At 37.7% G+C, this 15,843-nt stretch overlaps 1 long non-coding RNA gene across 1 annotated transcript in view; it reads left to right on the top strand.

Moving 5' to 3' along the window:
- Window positions 1-10,454, top strand: part of LOC110257001 — an 81,848-nt gene extending 71,394 nt beyond the window's left edge. Inside the window, exon 4 of the long non-coding RNA XR_002339110.1 lies at window positions 6,577-10,454. This is a non-coding gene — a long non-coding RNA (uncharacterized LOC110257001). The remainder of the gene's footprint in view (window positions 1-6,576) is intronic.

The raw sequence follows: 15,843 nt of genomic DNA, 5'->3' as shown, positions 1-15,843 counted from the left end.
GGATCTGGCATTATCACTGCTGTGGCTCTGGTTATAGCTGTGGTGTGGTTTTGATGCCTGGCTTGGAAACTTCTACATACTATGGGAATAGCCAACCCCCCAAAACAAAATAAGCAAAAAGCCCCCAAAAGTAAAATAAAACAACACTTTCTTACTTTATGTTATTTGCTGAAATTACATCTGTATCTATCACTCTCACTATATTTTTTTTTTCATTTTCAAAGCAAAACACATGAGTTGCTCAGGAAATAAACATGTTTGATACAGATAACAGGCCCCACCAAAAGCAGATAAAATTGGTTTACTATATATAATGGTTCATAATTTTTTCTATTGATTGGAGAAAATTAGTAGTGTGTATGAGCTGATTAGGGTGCCCACATAAAATAGGTGGTAGAGAGATGGTCTGTGTATATCACAGAGAACAGAGTCTACTCTGCTACCCCAAACAGAACTTTCTTTTGTAACCAGATAAAGCAATAAAGATATTATACACACACGTGTACACACAGTATGGTAGAACTGAAGTTGCCTTTAAGGGTTATTTGCTTGTTCTCCAAATTATCATAATTTAAAAAGGCTTTGTAATACTATGTTTAGTAATATAATGTATCCATGTTGCTTAGCTAACAGACCTTTTTGTTGTTGTTGTTGTCTTTTTGCCTTTTCTAGGGCCTCTTCCCACAGCATATGGAGGTTCCCAGGCTAGGGGTCCAATTGGAGCTGTAGCCAGCAGCCTACGCCACAGCCACAGCAACGCAGGATCCAAGCCGCATCTGCGACCTACACCACAGCTCACAAGCAATGCTGGATCCTTAACCCACTGAGCAAGGTCAGGGATCGAACCCGCAACCCCATGGTTCCTAGTTGGATTCGTTAACCACTGCGCCATGACGGGGACTCCCGAACAGAATTTTTTGAAATGCAATTGAAGCTTCTCTATGGGATTCAGATTAATGGAAAAGAGATAGTATTATTGCTCAAGGAGTTCTGTCTCCTTAATCTAACACTCCCAACACGCATAGACACATATACACAAACAGCATTATTTAATATGTATCCAGTTAAATAAGGATACCATATTAAGGAAACCCACAAAATCCTCTGAACTGGGCATCCAATCTCTTATTGAAGCCCATTACTATACAGACAAATTTGTCAATTGAAAAAAAAAGTGAATTTGGTAACTTTAAGAGCAATAACCATATGATACAAAACACAGACCATTCAATATACAAGTACATTCTCAGAGAATCTGCAAACTATTTCCTTTCTTTGGGTGCTTTTTTCAGTAATTGATAGTAATAAGCATAAAACTCCTAGACATAATTCATCTGTAAAATGTTGCCTAACCCCCACCTTAAAGCAAAATGTGTGAATGGAGACAGTTTTAAAAGTAGAAAGTGTATATTTATCTTTTCAAGATACGCACACTCCTTTAAAATATCTCAGTGGCTTTGCATTCTTTTTAGGATAAAACCAGTTCCTTCAAAGGGACCACCTGGCTTGGTCTACCCTGGCCTGTCTCCCTCTGACCTCTCTTTCACATCTCTTCTGGGGCTGATCTCCAGCTTCAGACCCCTTAAGTACATGGCCTCTTCTGTCCTGGCCACGCCCCTCACCCCTTCTGCTGCTTCTGTCTTTGCCACCCCCTTACACACAAATGCTTCTGTCCTGGCCATGGACTCATCCTCTCCCCTTTGCCTGAAGGCTGTCCCTCAGATTTTAGCCTTGTCTTCTCTTCAGAGTTTACTCCCCTCCCCAAACAGTTTCTCCATTATGCATTCTCGTAGCTCACTATTGCTGTCCTTCAAAGCCCTTTATCACTGTTGTAATTTTACATTCATGTGTGTGACCATTGGCTAATGTCTGCCTCTCCCACAAAACTCTAATTTCCATGAAGGCAAGGACCATGCCTTTTTGCTCATTATTACATCCCGAGGGCCTAACATAGAGCCTGGCACATGGTAGCCATTAAAAACTACATTAACTAAATGAATGAATCAATTTAAATAATAATTGCTGTTATTCTAGATTTTAGGACTCAGCCTACACTAAAATTAATGGTGTATTTGCACATTTCCACCCACCAAAGTTCTGTCTTCCTTCTCTTTTTTTCTGACATCCAAGAATGTTTCATGAGATCAGTACATTAGGATTATTTTTCCTTTCCCCATTTATTTTTTAATGGAGTCACAGAATTTAACTCACTCTACAATTTGGATATGTAGAAAAAAAGGAGACTACTTTTAATTTCATCTAAATTTAATCTAGTTGTCTTCTGCCAATTACCACCACCCCCATCCCAAACTCCCACACAGTGGTTAGCAGGATAAAAAAGTCAAATATGGCTTAAAGTCTAGTCAAATCTACTGATTTTAATAGTGTCTTTAGAGATCAGTCTGTCATATATACACAGGCAATCTCTCTGACAGCCCCTCTATCCTCCTCAAGTTTGAGTCTGTATTTGTATGTCTATGACTTCATGACACCAGAAATGGAATGGGCACTCCAGTCATGATGCCCTGGGCTTTCACTGGTCATCAGAGCAATGCCATTCCCATTAGTGTTTGCTTTGCTGGCATCTGCTTATGGAGTGTGATACCTGATGTAACTCATCGTTTAGTCCATCTGACTGTGTCAGGGACCAGAGGTGTTCCTTAGTAAATAAAGCACCTTGCCCCACGTGTATGTAAATGCACCCAAATTATATAAAGGCTACTGTTCACTGACTTTCTGCCAAGATAGCCATCAAATAACTTGATACCTTATTGGTTGTCTTGTGTTAGCTATAAAACAAACATTCTTCTCTGAAAACAGGGTAATGTCTGATAATAGGTTAACATTCAAAATATGCAAAGAACTCATACAACTCAATAGCAAACAACAACAATGATCTAATTTTAAAAATGGACATAGAAACTAAGTAGATGTTTTTCCAAAGCAGACATACAAAAGGTGAACAGGTACATGAAAAGGTGCTCGATGTCACCAATCATCAGGGAAATGCAAATCAAAGCTATACGGTGATATAACCTCACACCTGTTAAGAGGTCTATCATCAAAAAGACAGAGATAACAAGTGTTGGCAAGGATATAGAGAAAAGGAAACCCTTTTGCACTGTTGGTGGGAATTCAAGTTGAGGCAGCCACTATATATGGAAAAAAAGTATGGCGTTTCCTCAAAAACAAAAATAGAACTACCATACTATCTAGGAATCTGACTTCTGGGTATAGATATAAGGAAACGAGAACACGATATGGAAGAGTTATCTGTACTTCCATGTTCATTGTAACATTATTCACAATCGCCAAGATATATAAATAACCTAAGTTTCCTCAGCAGATGAGTGGATAAAGAAGTTATCTATATATGAATATTATTTAGCCATAAGAAATAAGGGCATCTTCCATTTGTGATAACATGGATGGACCTTGAGGGTGTTATGCTAAGTGAAATAAGCCACAGAGAGAAAGGCAATTATTTCTTAGTAGCACTTATATGTGGAATCTGAAAAAGTTAAACTAATGGAAACAAGAGACTAGGATAGTGATTACCAGGGGATGGAGGATCAGGGAAAAGGGTAATCATTGGTCAGAGTACAAATTTCCAACTATAGGAAGAATAAGTCCTAGGGATCAAATGTAAGCATAGTTATTATTATTATTGATACTGTATCATATTCTTGAAAGTTGCCAAGACAGTAGATCGCCACAGAAAAGAAATGGTCCTTGTATCATGCGATGTAAGTATTAGCTGATGCTATAAGTGGTAATCATTTCACAATAGATATGTGTATCAAATCAACACATCATATACTCAAACTCACACAATGTTATATGTTAATTATATTTCAATAAAACTGAAAAATAAGCCAAAATGTACTATAATTTTAAACAATATTATAGTGGGGTTGATATCCCACCTTGGCTCCTCTAACCTGGTTCATATTCGCAACAGCTATTTACACAGCCCAAGTAGAACTTCGTAGCTTCTGTAATTATGCAGATATAGATGCCATAAGTAGGGAAGGACTTTCAGCTTTTCTCTGATTCTGAGATATGTAAATTGTTAAGTTTAGGATTTTATTCAGAGTAGTGCCAATCCAAGTTGGTTTCGGAGAGGCACACTTCATAAAAGCCACCCAATTTAAGAAAAAGTGATGTAGCGTAGAACTTCAAAAATTCACTAAAGGAACTTTAGAAGCCATGTTACCCAAACCTTTAATTTTACAGCTGATTAAACTAAATCTCTGAGTGGTTAGCAGTTCACCCAAGACCACAGTGGGTATAGGTGTCAGAGCCTCGATATTAACCCTAGACTTTCCATTACCAGCCCCTTGGACCTTTTCTCTATACCACACTGCTCTTTGGACTCATCATAAGGTGGGATAAATTGGAAAAGTCACCCAGGGTTCTGGCTTCAGCCTTCACTTTAGAGATTTTTTTATTCTTACCAGGAAGTTTAGAAAGAATCAAGGGATATGCATACATACCCACAGCTGACTTCCTTCATTCATCTGCCAGAAGTAAGAAAAGGAGAAATAGGAACCTTAACATTAAGGATAAATGTCTAATGAATAAAGAGATGAATAAAGAAAAAGAAATAAAACGCAGAGAAACAAGCCAAAAATAAAAGATTTAAGGGATGGTAGAAGGAAGAAAGGGAAGGAAGGGGAGGTAGGGAAGGAAGGAAAGGAAGGAAGGAGTAAAAAGTGTAAGGGAAGGGGAAGCAGTCTATTGCTGGAACCCACAGGATCTCTGGTCACCACACTATTCAGTTGCAAATACTTCCCTCTAACCTAGTAAGGGAAAGGATTAGAAGCATATAGAAAATTGTGCTGCTCTAGATAAGACCAGTTGTGATGGGAACAGAAGGGGATAAGAAATATGGGGGTTAGAAATGGAGGTACAAGAGGCAACTTCTGCATCACTCAAACTGCAGAAAACCTACAATATCCAGAGAGTCGTCAGGAAACCTAAGAGAGCACAGGCTATACATTTAATTTTGTTAATCAGTTTGCATAGCATTTCAGGATTAATGGATGGAATGTAGTTTATAAATGTCAGTTATAACTATAATGTTCACCCTGTGCCATAATTTAATTCAATGAAGCTAAAGGCTAGTAAATTTAGAACCAATAAAAGGAAATACTTCCTCTCATTGTACACTTCACCCCTCTGAGACCATTGCCAGGAGGTCATTGACATGGTGCCAGGTTTGAGAAAGAATTTGACAGGCCTCAATTAGATATATATCTGGGCAGTCAAAGGGAAGGTGATTTAAAGTGTTACAAAATACTGTGCTTTAGTGTATTATGGAAAGCCTGTGCAAGGGTCAGGGAGGGACTCCACCTGCTTTACTCTGCTCAATTTAAGGTGGATTAATCACGATTGCTTTCTATAGAGAAGGAAAACATTGTATCCATCAGTTCAGAGAAGAACTAACAGCGAAAGGAGCCCCTTCATACAATGTGGATGCTGAAATTTCCACTGAATCTAGACACTCTGCTTCCAGTCAGGAGGGAACCTGAAAAGGGGCCGAGGGATCCCATGAAAATTGCCTTCTCCAGACTTCTGAGCAAAGTCTCCAAGTTTCCCTGAAGATTAGATGAGGGGCATCTTTAGCAGTTCCCCTATGGGACAGTGGGTTAAGGATCTGGCATTGTCACTGCATATATATGCATCTTTGAGTCAAATGATCCCTCTCCCTCTAATCCCTCTAACTCTTCTAACCTTGCATGTGTCTTTTTCCATTGAAGAAATCGATCTCGGAAACAGTTCTCACTGTTTTCCACCTCAGTTCTACCTCTGTATAAATAATATCTTTGGAAATAAAGAGATGACAGAGCAGAAAGCCCTAAATACCATTCCTTCCCATTTTAGCTAGGAGAGAATCTAGTGAGAAAGTCTTTTTTTTTTTAATGATTTTTATTTTTTTTCCATTATAGTTGGTTTACAGTATTCTGTCAATTTTCTACTGTACAGCATGGTGACCCAGTTACACATATATGTATACATTCTTTTTCTTACATTTTCATGCCCCATCCTAAGTGACCAGACATAGTTTCCAATGCCACGCAGCAGAATCTCATGGCTAATCCATTCCAAAGACAATAATCTGCATCTATTAATCCCAAGCACCCCATCCACCCCGCTTCTTCCCCCTCCCCCTTGGCAATCACAGTCTATTTTTGTTCATTTGTGCTATATATTAGATTCAAGATATAAGTGATATTATATGGTATTTGTCTCTCTTTCTGACTGACTTCACTCAGTATGAGAGTCTCTAGTTCCGTCCATGTTGCTGCAAATGGCATTATTTTGTTCTTTTTATGGCTGAGTAGTATTCCATTGTGTATATATACCTCGTCGTCCTAATCCAATCATCTGTCGGTGGACATTTGGGTGTTTCCATGTCTTGGCTATTGTGAATAGTGCTGCAATGAACATGCAGGTGCATGTGTCTTTTTCCAGGAAAGTTTTGTCTGGATATATGTCCAAGAGTGGGATTTCTGGGTAATATGGTAGTTCTATGTATAGATTTCTAAGGTACCTCCATGCTGTTCTCCATAGTGATTGTACCAGCATGCCTGGATCCATATAACCAATGGATTTAGATGGTGCTTGTTCCAGGGGCAGTTTGGAAATGTAGGTGAGTGCATTTATCTTTGAGAATAAGTATCCCCAGATATTTAGATATTGAAATAGATTGTTTGTTATGTACCTTATTCTTTTTTATCACAACAGGGCATGATCCTGTTGTTATTTTTATAACATTCTCATATTACCTCTGAATTCCATTTTATAGTGGTAAAGGGGATTTGACAAAATATTTGTGGTAAATGAGGAGCATGAGTTCAGAGGATTTGAGAACCACAGATACAGTGCATTAGCAGCAACGTTCGTATGTATTTGAGTGAAATTTGCTGACTGAGTATTCAGTTTCCCACTGTATATCTCAGGGTTGACTTCTTCAGCCACATTGGTTTTTCACTAGGTTTTCTACTTCTGTTAAATAATGATTTTATTGCCTTTGATTACTTGCTTTTGCTACCTTTGTTCTTCCAAGTTCTGGATTTCTCATCAGTTTGAAGGCCTTATTCCCCTTGTTCTTTTCCCTGGAATTCAAAGTCCTTCCATATGACATTTTTGGTATCTTACAGTAAACTATAGCTGTATGGGTTTTCTCAGACAAAAATAGAAATCATTAACGTAGTGGTTCAAAAATCAAAGTTTGGGAAATATTTGTTCAATTCAAGAAATTACTGAACATCTCTAAAATTTAGTTTTCTCATATAAATGTAGATAATAATATCAACTTCACTGGAATGTTTTGAGGATTAAACAAGATACCACATGTGAAAGATTACCATGGTCTAAATTGTTGACATGTGGATCTCTTTATTCTCTGCTTTTAAATGACTTGTGTGATTTTTTGAATATTAATTATGTATTAGGCTTTTAATGACATCCATTCCTTGCAGACTTTTGTCATTAAGACCTGTGAAATTCACCCCAAATTGAATCTAAAAGGTATCTACCAGTTTTGGGAGATACACTAGTCCAATCGTTTATTATTTCAATTTGATCTTAATTAGCAGGGTGAGAGATGCTTTTGATACAGCATGAAAGTGTTTACTTAATTCTCCTATTCAGTACTCTCAAGGGTGAAAGCTTCTGCTTTAGTGCTTGGTCAAGCCTTAAACTTTATGTGTTTTGGCACTGCTCTGTAACAGAAGTGTTCATGGCTGATACTGCCAAGTGCACAGAATAAATATAAATTTTTATCAGTACAGTAAGTGTTCATAATACTGACTGTCAGTGGAAGGCTATGCAGTATTTTTATGATTCCAAGGATTAGAAAAGCAGCAAGGGTTGGGTGTGGTTGTGGATCATTCAAATCTAAGCTAATGATGCCCACAAATCACTATGTACACATAATAATGCCCATAATATTTAGCATGGAACAAGGGAGGAACCAAGAGGCCAGAGGCCAGGATCTAACCCAAGCTTCACAATGACTCTCTATGAGCCAGATAAAGTCCCCAACAGTCTTATCTGTAAAATGAGTCTATTACTGGTAGAGAGCCACCTTCCATGGTTACTAGGAAGAGAAAAAAATGAGGTAGCACATGTGAAAATGACATCAAAGTTATAAAGCATGACTATACAATTGCCATGGCCTTCATCCAAGTCCACTGTACTACTGATAAAGAATTCAGAGATTTTTCAAATAAGCCAGTTTCATTAACACAGTCTATGTGATGATGCAGAAGCACCTGTGTTACACTCAGATCCATCAACCTCAGGGGATATTCAGAAGTCATATTGCTTATATCATTCCATGTCCAAGAATTTCCATTTTAAAAAATGACAGTAACAAACAAAAACCATTCATATACTCTCCCAAGAGTTGACAAACATTTTTATGATCTATCAACTGGAAAATCCTGGTTAAGCAAGATCTGTGCTGAGCTATGAAACATCTCTTAAGAAATGAAGGCACCACCACACATATCCTAGAAGAGATTCCAGTGAAGCAAGGAAAAAGACTAAATAAAATCAGGGACAAGAAGAAACAGCCTCTCTAAAGCAATGCCTTTGGAAGAAATTTCAATTTGTTCTTTTCTTGACCCCTCCTATTCAAAATTGGGCCTATACTATCAATAGTCTTAGGGAAATGTGGGCCACTCTGGCACTTTTCTATAAATATTAAATCCACTTACTGCTTGAAAGAATGAATCATACTTCTCCCTCATTGAAGATTATGAATTTAATTCTCAAATGCCAATATTTTTTGGAGCCCAGAAAGATAACTCATGTAAACTAGGAACATTCTTGACCAGAAGAAAGGACTTGAGTGAAATCAGAATTTTTTCTGTCCTAGAAGGCCATTGAATTAAGATGTTAGGCCTGATCTATGACTCCTGAAGCCCTGGTGAATCAAATTTGGTGATCTATTATACCTTGGATTGCTTTCTAATTGTTTTATGTCCTCAACTATAAAAGGGCAGAGACAGCATCTTTTACTTCTGCTGTATCCCCTATAATCCCCAACACAAAGCTGGCATTCAGTGCAATTTTAATACATATTTTGTAAGTTCTCCTAGGTAACATGAATAATTCAATAACTCTTTTGTTAGAATGATCCGTTCATTCATTCAACAGCACATGCTGTTTATCCTTTTATTTAGAAAAAGAAATGCTCCAAATCTTTAAACTGGTAGAGCCCAAAGGACATTTTCTGTCTGGTTCATTCTGTGCTGAGTGGGTCCCTCTTATTTTCTCCTTTGATCTCTCACCATGTCCACCTGGTTTTCCAGTTTTTTTAATTCCATCAATAAAATGTCTTTCTAATCCACTTCTTCCTCTCTACCTTTAGTCCTACTGCCCAAGTTCAGAACCTAATATTTTTCACCTAGGTTGTTTCAAGAGCCTTCAAATTAATTTTTGCTTCATCTACTTTTTTATGCAATTAATATTTTTTAATAGCCATGGCATATGAAAGTTCCCAGGCTGGGGATTAAAGCTGCACTGCCACAGAGATGATGCTGGGTCCTTAACACATGTGCCACAGCAGAAACTCCAATAAGTATTTGCTGAGTAACAACTATGGACCTAGTGCTTGCTAGGTACTGACAATTTAGACCAGATCTCTGCAGTCACGGGGCTTTCACTCTGAAGACAGACAATGCCTAAGAAAATAAACTGGATAATTTGAGGTGGTTTAAGTACTACAAAGGAAATAAAATAGTGATGTGATACTGACTGGTGGGTATAAAGGGATAATACAGTTTTTTTAAGAAGTACACTTTGTATTTGTAAAATTTAGTTGCCTTTTGAAGAGTAAGAAGGACCCGATCACCTGAGGAACTGAACAGAGAGTCTTTCAAATATAAGTAGGAGCATGAAACTGGAACAGGGTGCAAGCCAGCACAGACAGATTGCAAAGGTGAAAGGCTTATATGAGCTGAGATGAAGAAGTGGGCAAACAGGAGATCATGTAGCTTTGTAGACAGCTGAAAGGAGTCTAGATTTTATTCTAGCAGCAATAGGATAATATTGGAGAGTTTTAAGCAGAGAAGTGTTTCATATAATTTAATTTGAATAAGCTCATTCTTGCTATCCTGAGGAGACTGGATTCACACAAGCAAAGCCTGAATCAAAAAGATTTTAAAATAATCCAGGTAAGAGAGGATGGTGGCTTATACTATAGTAGTGGAAAGTGAAATGAATAAAACAGAGAGATTTAGAATGTATTTTGGATATTGGGAGTGAGACAAAATGAAAAATAAGGAAAGACACCAAGTTCAGGGCTTGAACATTTAGATGACTGGTTTTACCACTTACTAGTACAGGCAAGAATGGAGAAGGGGAGTTCCTGTCATGGCGCAGTGGTTAATGAATCCGACTAGGAACCATGAGGTTGCGGGTTCAATCCCTGCCCTTGCTCAGTGGGTTAAAGATCCAGCGTTGCCGTGAGTTGTGGTGTAGGTTGCAGACGCGGCTCGGGTCCTGCATTGCTGTGGCTCTGGCGTAGGCTGGCAGCTACAGCTCCAATTAGACCCCTAACCTGGGAACCTCCATATGCCACGGGAGCAGCCCAAGAAATGGCAAAAAGGAAAAAAAAAAAAGAATGGAGAAGGAATACATTTCACAATTAGAGCAATTTTTCTAAATTTTCAGTCTGGTTATTTATTTATTTATTTTTGGATACTTAATATATTTCAATCATCTCCTATCATTTTCATTATAAAATCCAAGCTTTCTATCACACATAAGACATCATCTGTACTTGTTCTTCCAATTCAGCCCCCTTTCCCATGACTCCCCCACAAAGCACCTGCAGCTGCAGCCATAATGAGCTACCCACTTCTTTTCCTTAAAGTACTTTCTCCCTTCTCTGTGCCTCAAGACTCAGTATTTCTTGTCTAAAAAATTTCTAACCCTATTCTCTATCTTGTAAGACCTAACCTATCTTTCAAATGCAGTCCAAGTATTAGCTCCTCACCAAGGAAATATGGGTGCTTCCTGTGTTGTCAGGCCCTCCTGAGTCAGCCTCAGATAATGGACCAATCACATTGTATTTTCTGGATTTGTCTTAACTGTGATCTTTGTTATCAGTAAGGAGACTCATTTAACTTTGTGCCCCCCCAGATCCAGGAAACACTTGATCATTGCTGAATAATTGTTTTTAAGCAAATGAAAATTTGCAACACACTTAACACACTATCTTCTAAAATGATCAGTCTATTTATGTAATTCTTCCACCTGTTTAGATAGACTGACACCTGAATAGAGGACATTTAGAAGCCCATGGTCTACAACCTCTCATCTACCCCAACACCCTGAGGACCTAGGCTAAGATGAACTTCACCTCTAATTCATCTGTGGAGGATGATAATCTCTTTGGTAACTGCTCTGCAGGTATTCTTGGGTTGATTTATTTTTAGCTTATTTTGGTCCCTTAGAAGCATGGACCCAGAACTGGAAAGGAAATTCCAACCTATATACGAATTTAAATTTCAGCAGAATCCATCTTAGTGTCCAGAATAACACCAGGACACAGCAGAATGGTCTTTAGGACTCGCCAGTGAAATAACACTACTTGATAAGCCACAACATAGCTTGCTGAATGAGCCAAGGTAGATTCAACCTCACCCCAGTGACCATGGTAATTTTCCTCCTTCTAGTTAACAGGATGGGAGTCTTTGTTAATTGTTCATCTGTTTTTCACATACATTACATACAGCCCATTGCATGCCATTCCTGCACAGTTGTATTGCTAATGATCTCTCTCTCTCTCTCTCTCTCTCTCTCTCTCTCTCTCTCTCTCTCTCTCTCTCTCTCCCTCCCTCCCTCCCTCCCTCCCTCCTTCCCTGTCCCTCTAGCTTAGCTTCATGGATGTTTAGAAATGTAAAAAATATTTTTGGACATAAGAAAGAATGGCATCAGGGTAATTAGTTTAAAGGTTCTGAAACCCTAAGACTGGCCACCACACTTTGAGGCAAGATGTTCTCTTAAAGAGGAAGTCATTTTCAGTGTGTCAAAGTCATAAAACTTAACACTGACTCCTCCCTATATTTTATACCGAGTCTCCGTTGCACTTGCCTAATTATGCTGCCAGTAGATTTATACTCTAATAACTTGATTTTTAATTAGTGAGAAACTAAGGCAGTACTAGTTAAATGTCTCACAAAGCATTACAGATGACTCTAAATGCCTTATGATATAAATACCTTTAGTAAAATGAAAACACAAGTAGCTTTGCATATATTTATATGTTTTGCCCTTTAAGTTTTGAGTTTAAAGGCTGAAAGCAGAGGCAGTGGTAAAAGGAAGGCAACTTCTTCTGAAGATTCATGATTTAATTTGTTTGCGTCAACTCAACACATATTCACCAGGCACCTCCTAGGTGCTAAGGTGTGTGCAGGGCATGGGGGGAATTGCAGAGATAGGTAGCATAAAGGACCTACTGCCAAGTTGCTCTATAAGATAATGTATTTCCTAAGGGAAACTTTTTCTGTTCCTCTGAGTTGTCTCAAAAGATGACTGAGAGCAAGAGTAATGTATCAATTCTGAGGTCCTAAGCATTTTGTTGGACTTGCTAAATGAAACACTAAGTGAAAGTGATGCAGCTTTAATCATTACAATTTATGTCTGAAAAGGAAAGATTCATTTCACCTAAGAATTTATGGTGTTTTTTAAAAATAAAATTAAAAATTCTAAAGTAAGATAATTTAAAACAATCAAAACAGTTGAAAGGTTAAATAATCTGGATGAATAAAGAATTTATTCTGTGACATTTAGGCTCTGGACTAGAATAAAATTTCTGGTTCATTTTAGCCCAATACTAGGATAAAATTCCTATCCAAGCATGATCAAATGTCTTTCTTTCATCAGGAAATAAGATTATGTGAATTTTCTATTCAGAATTTTCTATTCTCTTCATATTTATAAGAGAATTGGTATTTGAGGCTGGGAAAGAGTCAAGTAGTTCTTGAGTTCATGTGAGCACTTCACTCATGCATCCAGCCAGTCACCCACAAATGTACTGGACCCAGAGTTGCTGGGCACCCTTTCTGTTTTAGGCTCTACAGCCCATGCTTTTATTTCCTATTCTCTTTCTATTTCAAATACAATTCACTCATTGGGCAGTGCTATTTTGTTCTCCCTTCATTTGTGGAACAGCATGTTGTTTGTTTTATTTGTTTGTTAGCTTGTTTGTTTTACCAGCACTAGCATACCATCTGCATTCCAGGCCACCTCTTTTCTTTCCTTAAAGAAACATGAGCCACCCTCCAGACTCATTTACTCTCCCCCTTGTCCCAGCTCCGCCTGGTGATTGGTCAGCAGTGTTGCAGGAAGCTGGAGGTTCTGAGTTGAATGGCCGGCATTTCTAAGACACAGTGAATAGAAGACAGACTGATGGCTCAATGAACCCTGCAGAAGACTCTAGGCCAATATTGTGTATTTCTTATTATCACCACTCCTCTGCCATGCTGGATGAGGTTCTGTTTGTCTTCTATTTTGTCTTGGCATCTGTATTAGTTTGGTTATGCAGCCACAACAATGTACCACAAACTGGGTGACTTAAATCAACAACAAATTTATTATCTTGCAGTTTTAGAGGCTAGAAGTCCAAAACCAAGGTGTTGACAGAGCCATACTTCTCAGACTCTTCTTTGTTTCTGATGGCTTCCAGAATTCCTTGGCTTATAGATGTATCACTCCAATCTCTGTCTGTCTTCTCCTTGCCTTTTCCCTTATGTGTCTGTGTCTAAACTTATCCTCCTCTTGGGGAAAAAAAAAAAAAATTGGTCATTGGATAGGGCTCATCCTAATCCACTGTGACCTCATCATAACTTGATAGCATCTTCAAAGACACTGTTTTCAAAAAAATTACATTAACATATTCCAGTGGAAATGAATTTTGAGGGGATACTATTCAACCAAATATGGTATCCAACTCCCTTTTCTTACCCCTTCAAATTCAGGGGCTTCTTACTACCCAAGAGTACTGAACTCTTCTTTGTTCATTTCCTTGAACTTGTTCATGCAATTGTAACTTGTTCACATTATGTGTAAACCCTTTCTTTAAGTCTCCCCAAATTACCCCTGTATGAATGTGTCATTTGTATTCTGCTGGGACCCTGAATAATACACCTGTCTTCCCATATACCTCTTTCATTGTCTGTAATGTTTTAGTTTTCTTTTAGTTATTGCTTATTGCAGAAATGTTAGGGTTGGAAAATATTGAGCTAGGAATGGTTTGCTTTGGGGCCCCATAGCTTTTGTAGAGAAGAACTATCCTTCATAAACTTCTGCTCTTAATCTTAACTGGGCAGAAAATTTTTAAGACGTATGGCACTAATAAAAAGAGTTCCAGAATAAAGAAAGTCAAAAGGGTGAGAAAGAAGATGGCATTAGAATGCTTTGGGGGAAAAGAACATAAATACTTCCATGCAGCCAAATGTTTTTAATATTTAATATTAAATATTTTAATAACCGTGGAAAAGTGGGAAGAGGATAGAAATATGAACAAATTGGGTATTCCTTTGCTAATCTGGCTACAAAAGTGCTTTTTTTTTTTTTCTCCTTTTATCTGTGATTTATACTGACACATCCTTGAAATCCTAGAATAAATCCTTTTAATATTCTTACATTCACTTTAATTTAGAATTTTATATCTATTATAAATGAAATTGATTCGCAGTTTTCACTTTTAGGCTATCATTTTCAGATTTCAGGTCAGAGTTATGTTAAATTTGAAAAATGACCTGGGAAAACTTTTATTCTTTATTTACATTCTGAAACAGCTCAACTGGAATAAGGTCTAGTTGTTTCATTAGTGTTTCCCTCTTGAAGATTTTAAAGAATTTGCTGATGAAACCACTTGACAACAAATATTTTAATAATCATCGATAAATTAAAAATTTTCTTCTATAATAACTACTATATTTAAGTTTTGTATTACTTTAGCAGTTTTGATTTTATTACAACGATCCATTTCATTAAGATTTAAAAATTATTAGTTTAGGAGTTCCCATCATGGCGCAGTGGTTAACAAACCCAACTAGTAACCATGAGGTTGCGGGTTTGATCCCTGGCCTCGCTCAGAGGGTTAAGAATCTGGCATTGCCATGAGCTGTAGTGTAGGTCGCAGACACAGCTTGGATCCCGTGTTGCTGTGGCTGTGGCATAGGCCGGCAGCTACAGCTCCGATTTGACCCCTAGTCTGGGAACCTCCATGTCCTGCAGGTGTGGCTAAAAAAGACAAAAAGACAAAAAAATAAAATAAAATAAAAATTATTAGTTTAGACCTCACGTGGAAAGTAGCAAGAATTTCTTAAATTTTTCTGCCTCTGATCATATTCTTATCTTCCTTCTCTATAATAATAAAATATCAGTAATATGGTGGTAATAATATTTGCCAGGCTAAGCACTGTATACATCTTACATTCTTTAATCTTCACAACAGTTCTAGGAGGTAGATTCTGTCATTTGCACATTTCAGATGAGAAAAATGAGATACATTCTTCTCCTCTGATGTACTAATATATGAGAGATAATAGATCTTCTCACCTTGAGACAACTTGGCTCAAAATCATGTGGATCATGATGGCATCATAGCAATTCAATCCAGACTGTCTAATTTCAGAAACCATCCTCCTAACCCCTATCCTCCATGTATCTGTGTTTGTATTTCCTTTCTTTTTCCTTCTACATCAGAGATTATTCTGTTACAGACAGAGAACCAATTACTGACTTTATTATCAAACTATCTCTTTTCTCCCTTTAAAAAAATCATCAATTTTGGTTTTTATCCTTGTATTTAGG

Source organism: Sus scrofa, chromosome 15 (assembly GCF_000003025.6).
Source record: "Sus scrofa isolate TJ Tabasco breed Duroc chromosome 15, Sscrofa11.1, whole genome shotgun sequence".
NCBI lineage: Eukaryota > Metazoa > Chordata > Mammalia > Artiodactyla > Suidae > Sus > Sus scrofa.
The sequence above is the reverse complement of the archived record's forward strand: the minus strand, read 5'-3'. Positions and strand labels throughout refer to the sequence as shown.